Raw genomic sequence first — 10,791 nt, 5'->3', positions numbered from 1 at the left:
GTTTAGTCAAAAACAAAACAAACCAACCAACACTACTGTCCTTGCCAGGACTGATAAAACATTTCCATGAAAAATGTAAGAGTAGGCAATTCAGAATTGTTACAGTTTTCCTTTACACATTTTTAGTGTAGTAGTCACTAATGCTGTTTGTCAACTGTATAGGTCTCTGCTTACCCACTATAAGGTAGGATCACATTGCTTGGTGCCATTTTGATGGGTGGGCCTTTGTAACAAATTTTGGCCAATGGTCTGTGACAGGAAGTCAGGTATGCCATATTCCCTGTGGCACAGAAGCCAATCACATCTAAAAAACAAGGCTGAACCATCACTATGGGTCATTTGATGATGAGCAGAGCCCCTCTGACAGCCCACAGTAGACATGTAATGAAAGCGAGATATACATATTTGTTGTTTTCTGCAACTGAGGCTTGAAGTTTTTTCCTTATGGTAACGGTAGCATGGCTGACACACATGAGCATGTTTCAGTGCAGAGCAGAATAACAGGACCTAGCTCACTGTAATCACAGCTCTCTGGGCAAAGAGCAAAATATAAAAGGCCTGAAATATTGAGATGAGACGAAAACATCCCCCACTCAGCAGTATAATGTAAGTGCACAAAAGTGTAGAATACATAGAAACAGACAGAATAAAGCTATATATTTGCAGCAGCAGCAAGAACAGCAGGAGTGTATTAAAGGCTAAGATTTGTTAATTACAAATAGGACTTAAGTAAATGCAAAGAGAGAGGAGCTGTGGTTTATGATGTGATAGGATCTGGGGAGTGATAGTTGCAAATGTTGGGCCACGAGGAAACACAGGAACTTAATGAAAACCACTGGTTGCTTCCTGTGTGTATCTCTTATGCAAATATAGGTATTTCATGATTATTAATTGGTTGCATTGAGATCATGATTATTCTCCTGAGGTCTGCAAGGTATGATTTCATCCTGTGGATAGGAACTTAGTCTCCTAATGTGGAAAGACATCCCTGGTAGCAGTCATTCAGAAAAGAGAAGGGATCTCAGATAGGAAAAAGTGATGGAGAAGACACCTCTGCCATTTTGAAAAACTAGTTTATGACTATATAATGCTATATATTAAAATTAAATATTATATATATAAATAAATAAATACTATATACCTTTTTTCAGGAATGCTTTCTTATATACAGATACAGCATAAGGAACAAAATTGGTTACAAATAACTATGAAACTTTGAGCTATTCCTTTGTATTAACCACATTTATTCTTCAGCATATTTATTTTAGTCATTTTTATGTCTGGTTTTCATGAAATACCACCTTTTCTTTTATATTCACTTTGTATTAAGAGCATTTTGTTTAGACTTTAAGGATTAAGGTACAGTCCTGAAAATGTTCACATTTTGATCACTTTTGGTTTACATTCCAGCTACAATCTGAAATACTGGAGAGGTAGGTTACCAGCCCACAATTACTTAACTGTGATTGAAACATGCCATAGTGACAGATATAAAAGCTTCTGAACTTGAAGCTTCTGGAATTCTTACTAATTCTTGCTGTAAAATGGGTCAGTGATTCCTGCTTTCTCAGATTGTTATATGGTCTGAATGAGATCCTATTTTTATCATTTCTGACACAGAAGTGCAAAACAAAAATGTTCCTTTTCTACTCTTCACCCCCTTTCACTCATGATCCACCTAAATAATTGCCCATTCAGAACATCATGTATAGTAAGGTTGATTTCTGTTTGTGTGTGTAACACAGGATTCAACTGCAGATACTGAAAGAGAAGAAAATGTCAAAAATGCATGGTGTCATTTCCCTCCTCTTGCGTCCCAGTCAAGGGGCTCTAACATAATATCTAGTCGTTATCCATAATAGTGTGAGTTTGGACAGTGTGGTTTGTATTTTAGCATTTTGAATGGGAAACAAGAGTGTGTTCCCAGCTCATGAAGACAATTCTCCAATAACACAATCCATAAAGAAGTTCTTCATAATAGGAATCTCTTATAACACCTACTCCTTAAGTATATAACTTAATGTACTCATTTATGTGTATCTTTATGCATATATTGCTGCAATACTTCACACTAGTCAATATAAATTACATTTTCCTTCTGTAGCTCAATAAATAAATACTATAAGGCAAAGAATGCAATAATATATAAAAGATATTAAACGACTGAACATCACCTATGACCAAGAACACACCTGCAGACAAAGTTAGGTTTATGCTTGCTGCAGCAAAGGGACTGCACCCCAAGAAATACATTTTTACTATAAAATATTATCTAATATAAAAATTATACACACAGACACACACATACTTAACTAAAAGAGGGGAAGATAAAAGCAAGACTCTTGTTGACATTGATAAAGAAGCAGCAGTCACTCATGTTCACGAGAAAATGGAGGTACCTAGTTTCTTTCGTGTTTGCAGAATGCCCTTGTCTCTGTCTTATTCCAGATAATGGTCACTCAGTGGCCTTACTTGAGCACTGTTTGAGATTCTGTAGGTATTGAACACATTCAGTTAGGAACGTCATGGCCTGGAAAGCATTGTTTTACTTTCCCACTGTCTGATGTGTACCTGGGTTAGTACTGTCCTCAGACTGTTGCCAGAAGTAAACACTGGCACCCCTGAAAGACTAAATGCTCAAGGAAAGGGTGATGATGATAAAAATTACAGCACACAAGAAGTTCAAACAACTTGGATATGAGACTTGATTCTATTAGGAGAACAGCTGAGAGAAGACTGCAGCACACTTTAGATCTCCTTCCTGGGTTCCTCATAAAAAAAGTACATGTGTACTTTTAAATTCAAGCATTTGAATTTTGGGTAAATATTTTGTAACTCATTAGAGCAAATATTTTGATAGTAAGAGTTGCTATGAGGGACACTTGTACTTAAACGTTTTATCTGTAATAATCTTCATTCAATGGGGACATTATATTCTTTGGGGCAGGGCATATGTCACCTACCAGTAGCATCCATTCTCTAAGATAGTATTTTTCTATATGAATTAATTTGATCACCAAACAAACAAATCACTGCTATTATCTGATAAATGCAGTGTTTAGTATGTAATAGTGGATTTTATTGGTAGCCCATCAGAATAAAGCAATTGCAGTCTCATCTAATTTAAGAGAAAAAAATGATGCCTCTACCAGGTTTTTGTAAAGGTCTTACTACTTCAGTTGAAGCTAAAATCATCATGAGGCTTTATCTTGTAACAACATCAAACCTGGTGAGCAATCAATAGGCATTAATGATTATTGAAGATATTCTGTAGAAGAGCTTAGTGCTTTTTGAATAACTGTCCTGACTTTAGTTAATGTTCCAAGGAAGACAACAATTAAAAATTCTGGTTGATTACAGAAGTTAAAATAAAAGGATTGTTTCATAAGAAATAGGACTCTATAAACCCTCCTCCCCACCCCCCGCAATAAAGCAGTTTCTCAGTCTGGTTATGAGAAGCAGGTGCAGTAAATGTTAAGGCTTCTGAGGTCACTTTCAAGCATCTTGAAACATCGGAAAGGTTACCTTAAAAGTGAGAAAAATTTTTGCTGGCATTTGTTTTCATTGGTTATATTCATACATAGTGACACTAACAAAAATTACAAAAAAACTTTAGTATGAGCCAGAGACAGGTAAGATTCCTCAAGGGAGGAACAACCTAAGGCAGGCACAGTTGCAGGGGGGCCATCAGGTGAGAAATTGGGGATCAATAGAGGTGAGGCTTACAACCTCACCCCCCCTGTTTTGAGAGAAATCTTCTGCATCCGTGGATGTTTTGTTGCCCTTGTCTAGCTTGGATTAATACTTAGTCTATAGGCACACACCTGATCATCTACACTTGTCCTCTTACAGCACTAAATTATGCTTTCTATCTTTATCTTCAATCTACCTACCACTTCAGCGTTTTATTTAAAAAAAATAAGGGAGAAATGTGAGATTCACATATAAATCAAGTATAAAAATCAAATGAATAATCATATTTGACTTGATTGTTTATAGTTCATGATGCATGATCAAAACAGAAAGTTTCTGTGATATGACTGCCCTTGCACTGTTCACCATGTAAGAACTTATTCATCATGTAAGAACTTGTTCACCGTGTAAGAACTTGTTCGTTATGCTTCAGAAGATTAGAGACTGTTGAGAGTTAGGCTTGGGGTTAATGATTGTGCATTGAGTCCCCTATACAGAATTTTATTGTGAACAACAATTTGATCAATAAATATGAGAGATGCCCTCTCAAAAAAAAAAAAACTTTAGTATGCAAAGTAAAAAAGCAGTGAAATGCTCCTGAAAATGTAAGCATGTGAAGGTGACAGTCATAATAAGTCCGAAAGCGAATCCCGTAATGCAGAGGCAGTAGGAGCAAGAGGCGTTAGTGCACAAATTCTGTAAAGACAATTTCTTGGCATAAAGCCATTTTACAGGACATTGTCAGAGAGAGGAGGGACAAAAGTGTTCCTAGGAGGGTAAGGAGAGCAGTGGGACGGGGGGCAGAAATAGGTAGTACTGACAAGTATTCAAAAGTAAGTCTTTTGAGGGAGACAGACCTGGATTCTTCCCACTAGCTCCATCACCTTTGTGAGAGAGAAAACCTTTCATGAAACTCTGATTCCTTAACTGCCATATGGTAATAAAAGATTATAGGAATTTTGTGCCAGTTAAATAAGATGTTGTATGTAAATCTGTTAGTGTAGTTACTCATGCCATGTTTTATCTCAAAAAAGAATAATTATGGTAATACTATTCATATGAAATTTTCACTATGAAGACAGCTTTTTGATATTTATAAATATATGTATGTGAATGTAGAAGAAAGTATATACTCTGAAACTCACTACCTCAAGCTTCCACTAGTTTTCATAACTATCTTTTCATATGTCTCTTTGGGTATAACATACACATATATACACAAACATATATACATTATATATTATTTCTACTAAAGTGGGCTCACATAATACGTGGTTTTTTAAATCAAGTACATTAAAAAATTAATTTTCTTTTCTTTTTTGTGTTTCCTCTTCCCGTTTTTCTCCAGACTCTTTGCCACTCCAAGAAGGTAACCAGTATAAACATTTGAAAGTGTTTATACTTTCAAATTCCTCTCAATGCTCATATAATCATATACATAGGTATGCACACACATACTCAAATGTATAAGGGATTGATTCTATATATGCAACTCTGCATCTTGTGTTTTGACTAAACAATAAATTTTGGAACCTTATACAAGGCAATTGGGATAGCTTTTACTTACATTTAATGGCCACATAATGCTCGTGGTGTGTCTGTACATGGTTTATTAAAATATTCACTCCTTCTACCTTTTTGGCTCTATAAATTGTGCTTCAGTAAAATCTAAAAAGCATAATCTTTGTGCTGAAATAAAAACACGGGAGAAAAAACATTCTCTTGTTCAATGTAACTGGCGTTCTCATATGTAAGGCCATAAGAAATATCCCTAGTTATTCATTTATCTTCTTTAAAAAATTTTTTTGTGACAAGTGTGGTAGTTCCCATGTCAGATTTGGAAGATTCAGTGCTGAACAAATCAGAAATGGTATAAACTCCAATAGACTAGTGGGAGTAGAGATAAATAAAATGCCTACAATATGGCACAATAGGGTCTGTTTACTGTATTTATTAGGGTAATACTAGCTGTTACAGAAGATAGATCCTCAATACATAAGTAAAATAAAATCTTTGAGTTGAAATAAAAAATTTAAATTAAATAAAAATTTTAAAAAGATGTCCTTTAAAAATTTTAACTTTTACTAGCTCTCTCTTCAACTCCCAGGTTTAATTAATTAAACATTTTAAATTTGAGCTTTTACTAATCTTTTTTAAGTGTAATTATTTGAATTAAATATTACTCATTTTCCACTTACATTACAGACACTGTATTATGCATTATCTATATGTATACATGTGTATGTATTACATATATATATGTATAGAGGGAAAAGAATGAAAAATTTTCTATCTCCTCTTTCATTCCTCTTTATTTCCTCTTTTAGTCATCTTTGCCATCTTCATTTTCTCTGTTTTGATTAAATAATTGTTTTTCTTTTTAGTATGAGCATTTTATTTTTAAAAAACATTTTCTTTTGTTTTTTTGAAGAGGGCATCTCTCATATTTATTGATCATATGGTTGTTAACAACAATAAAATTCTGTATAGGGGACTCAATGCACAATCATTAATCAACCCCAAGCCTAATTCTCAATAGTCTCCAATCTTCTGAAGCATAACGAACAAGTTCTTACGTGGTGAACAAATTCTTACATAGTGAATAAGTTCTTACATAGTGAACAGTGCAAGGGCAGTCATCACAGAAACTTTCGGTTTTGATCACACATGAACTATAAACGATCAGGTCAAATATGAATATTCATTTGATTTTTATACTTGATTTATATGTGAATCCCACATTTCTCTCTTATTATTATTGTTATTTTTTAAATAAAATGCTGAAGTGGTAGGTAGATGCAAGATAAAGGTAGAAAACATAGTTTAGTGCTGTAAGAGGGCAATGTAGATGATCAGGTGTGTGCCTGTAGACTAAATATTAATCCAAGCTAGACAAGGGCAACAAAACAGCCACGGATGCAGAAGATTTCTCTCAAAACAGGGGAGGTGAGGTTCTAAGCCTCACCTCTGTTGATCCCCAATTTCTCACCTGATGGCCCCCCTGTGACTGTGCCTGTCTTAGGTTGTTCCTCCCTTGAGGAATCTTACCCGTCTCTGGCTAACCAGTCCTCTTCCGGGGCCATACAGGGAAATGTAAAGTTGGTAAGTGAGAGAGAAGCAATATTCTTTGAAAAGGTTAGCTTTTTACTTCTTTGTAGATTTATGCCCTGTGGCTTCTATGCTCAGCATTTGTCTTGAGGTATCTTTACCACTTGGAAGAATTATGATACTTGGTAATTTCGGTATGAGGTACGAATTCTACTTAAGGGTTGTAATTAGCAAGGAAGAAGAAAAGCTATAGAAGTAGCAGACGGAAGAAAACATGGGAAGATTGATTATTTCTTTGACATATCTTCTTGTAGAGTAACATAAGCACGTATAGGTTTTAAACTACTAATTAAATTGCGTCACACATTAATATAATAGGAATACAGCTACATAACCAAAGCAGACCTACAATTACCAGCCATCTTCAGTGAAACCAAGAAAACCAGTTAGGCACCCTAGGCATTTGTGAAAACTTATCAATTATATGATGGATATTGATTGGCTAACTGAATTTGAATAGTTTGAGAAAAATCAGACAAATTAAAACAACCCATTCCTGGGAACTGTTCACATCCCATATGTTCTTTTAACAGTAGATAGTCTATAGTCGCAAGATTTTGGAGCGCTGCAACTTGCACTTCTCCTAATTCTTGGTTGAGTTCTGACAGTATAGATCCAGTCAAATTTGTTTTTTTACTGTATGCACAGGCCAGCTTAGATATCTCCTTCTTCATTCCAATGGCAAGTCCAGGAACTGGTGGGATGAATGCAGCTACAACTGCCACAGCACCAGGATCTTTGTTGAAGTTTTTTGATGATCATCTTATGGAATGAGTCTTCCAGAGAATGTTGATGTTGGAAGTTCTTCTTCATATTGTATCAATTCATTTTCTGGGGAGTCAAATTAGGCTTTAATCCTCTGTATAAACACAAACAAACCCTTTGCCCACACTTTGATATGCCCTCTATACCACTGTGAAGAACTTATTGGAGATCACCACACAGGAACTGCTTTTTTTTTTGTTATCATTAATCTACAATTACATGAAGAATATTATGTTTACTAGGCTTTCCCCTATACCAGGTCCCCCCCACAAACCCCTTTACAGTCACTGTCCATCAGCATAGCAAAATGTTGTAGAATCACTACTTGACTTCTCTGTATTGTGCAGCCCTCCCCTTTCTCCCACCCCCCATTATGCATGCTAATCATAATACCCCCTTTCTTCTTCCCACCCCTTATCCCTCCCTACCCACCCATCCTCCCCAGTCCCTTTCCCTTTGGTACCTGTTAGTCCACTCTTGGGTTCTGTGGTTCTGCTGCTGTTTTGTTCCTTCAGTTTTTCCTTTGTTCTTATACTCCACAGATGAGTGAAATCATTTGGTATTTCTCTTTCTCCGCTTGGCTTATTTCACTGAGCATAATACCCTCTAGCTCCATCCATGTTGTTGCAAATGGTAGGATTTGTTTTCTTCTTATGGCTGAATAATATTCCATTGTGTATATGCACCACTTCTTCTTTATCCATTCATCTACTGATGGACATTTAGGTTGCTTCCATTTCTTGGCTATTGTAAATAGTGCTGCGATACACATAGGGGTGCATCTGTCTTATTCAACTTGAGTGCTGCATTCTTAGGGTAAATTCCTAGGAGTGGAATTCCTGTGTCAAATGGTAAGTCTATTTTGAGCATTTTGAGGAACCTCCATACTGCTTTCCACAATGGTTGAACTAATTTACATTCCCACCAGCAGTGTAGGAGGGTTCCCCTCTCCACAGCCTCACCAACATTTGTTGTTGTTTGTCTTTTGGATTGTAGCCATCCTTACTGTTGTGAGGTGATACCTCATTGTGGTTTTAATTTGCATTTCTCTGATAATCAGCGATGTGGAGCATCTTTTCATGAGTCTGTTGGCCATCTGTATTTCTTTTTTGGAGAACTGTCTGTTCAGTTCCTCTGCCCATTTTTAATTGGATTATTCGTTTTTTGTTTGTTGAGGTGGGTGAGCTCTTTATATATTTTGGACGTCAAGCCTTTATCGGATCTGTCATTTAAAAATACATTCTCTCATACTGTAAGGTGCCTTTTTGTTCTATTGATGGTGTCTTTTGCTGTACAGAAGGTTTTCAGCTTAATATAGTCCCCCTTGTTCATTTTTGCTGTTGTTTTCCTTGCCCGGGGAGATATGTTCAAGAAGTGGTCACTCATGTGTATGGCTAAGAGGTTTTTGCCTATGTTTTTTCCAAGAGTTTAATGGTTTCATGATTTACATTCAGGTCTTTGATCCATTTTGAATTTTATTTTGTGTATGGGGTTAGACAATGGTCCAGTTTCATTCTCCTACATGTAGCTGTCCAGTTTTGCCAGCACCATCTGTTGAAGAGACTGTCATTTCCCCATTGTATGTCCATGGCTCCTTTATCAAATTTTAACTGACCTTATATGTTTGGGTTAATGTCCAGAGTCTCTAATCTGTTCCACTTGTCTGTGGCTCTGTTCTTGTGCCAGTAGCAAATTGTCTTGATTACTATGGCTTTGTAGTAGAGCTTGAAGTTGGGGAGTGAGATTCCTCCTACTTTATTCTTCTTTCTCAGGATTCCTTTGGCTATTCGGGGTCTTTGGTGTTTCCATATGAATTTTTGAATTATCTGTTCCAGTTCGTTGAACAATGTTGCTGGTAATTTGAGAGGGAGTCCATCAAATCTGTATATTGCTTTGGGCAGGATGGCCATTTTGACGAAATTAATTTTTCCTAGCCATGAGCATGGGATGAGTTTCCATTTGTGAGTGTCCCCTTTAATTTCTCTTAAGAGTGACTTGTAGTTTTCAGGGTATAGGTCTTTCACTTTTTTGGTTAGGTTTATTCCTAGGTATTTTATTCTTTTTGATGCAATGGTGAATGGAGTTGTTTTCCTGATTTCTCTTTCTATTGGTCATTGTTAGTATATAGGAAAGCCACAGATTTCTCTGTGTTAATTTTGTATCCTGAAACTTCGCTGTATTCCGATATCAGTTCTAGTAGTTTTGGAGTGGAGTCTTTAGGGTTTTTCATGTACAATATCATGTCATCTGCAAATAGTGACAGTTTAACTTCTTCTTTACCAATCTGGCTTCCTTGTATTTCTTTGTTTTGTCTGATTGCCATGGCTAGGACCTCCAGTACTATGTAAAATAACAGTGGGGAGAGTGGGCATCCCTGTCTTGTTCACAATCTCAGAGGAAAAGCTTTCAGATTCTCGCTGTTCAGTATAATGTTGGCTGTGGGTTTATCATATATGGCCTTTATTATGTTGAGGTACTTGCCCTCTATTCCCATTTTGCTGAGAGTTTTTATCATGAATGGATGTTGAATTTTGTCAAATGCTTTTTCAGCATTTATGGAGATGATCATGTGGTTTTTGTCTTTCTTTTTGTTGATGTGGTGAATGATGTTGATGGATTTTCGAATGTTGTACCATCCTTGCATCCCTGGGATGAATCCCACTTGGTCATGGTGGATGATCCTTTTGATATATTTTTGAATTCGGTTCGCTAATATTTTATTGAGTATTTTTGCATCTACATTCATCAGGGATATTGGTCTGTATTTGTATTTTGGTGTGGTCTTTGCCTGGTTTTGGTATTAGGGTGATGTTGGCTTCATAGAATGAGTTTGGGAGTATTCCCTCCTCTTCTATTTTGTGGAACACTTTAAGGAGAATGGGTATTATGTCTTCTCTGTGTGTCTGATAAAATTCCGAGGTAAATCCGTCCAGCCCGGGTGCTTTGTTCTTGGGTAGTTTTTTGATTACCGCTTCAATTTCTTTGCTCGTAATTGGTTTGTTTAGATTTTGTGTTTCTTCTTTGGTCAATCTTGGAAGGTTCTATTTTTCTAGGAAGTTGTCCATTTCTTCTAGGTTTTCCAGCTTGTTGGCATATAGGTTTTCATAGTAGTCTTTAATAATTCTTTGTATTTCTGTGGAGTCTTTCATGATTTTTCCGTTCTCATTTCTGATTCTGTTGATTTGTGTTGATTCTCTTTTTCTCTTAATAAGTTTGGCTAGAGGT

This window comes from Manis javanica, chromosome X (assembly GCF_040802235.1).
Source record: "Manis javanica isolate MJ-LG chromosome X, MJ_LKY, whole genome shotgun sequence".
Classification (NCBI taxonomy): Eukaryota; Metazoa; Chordata; class Mammalia; order Pholidota; family Manidae; genus Manis; species Manis javanica.
Note: the sequence above shows the minus strand (reverse complement) of the source record.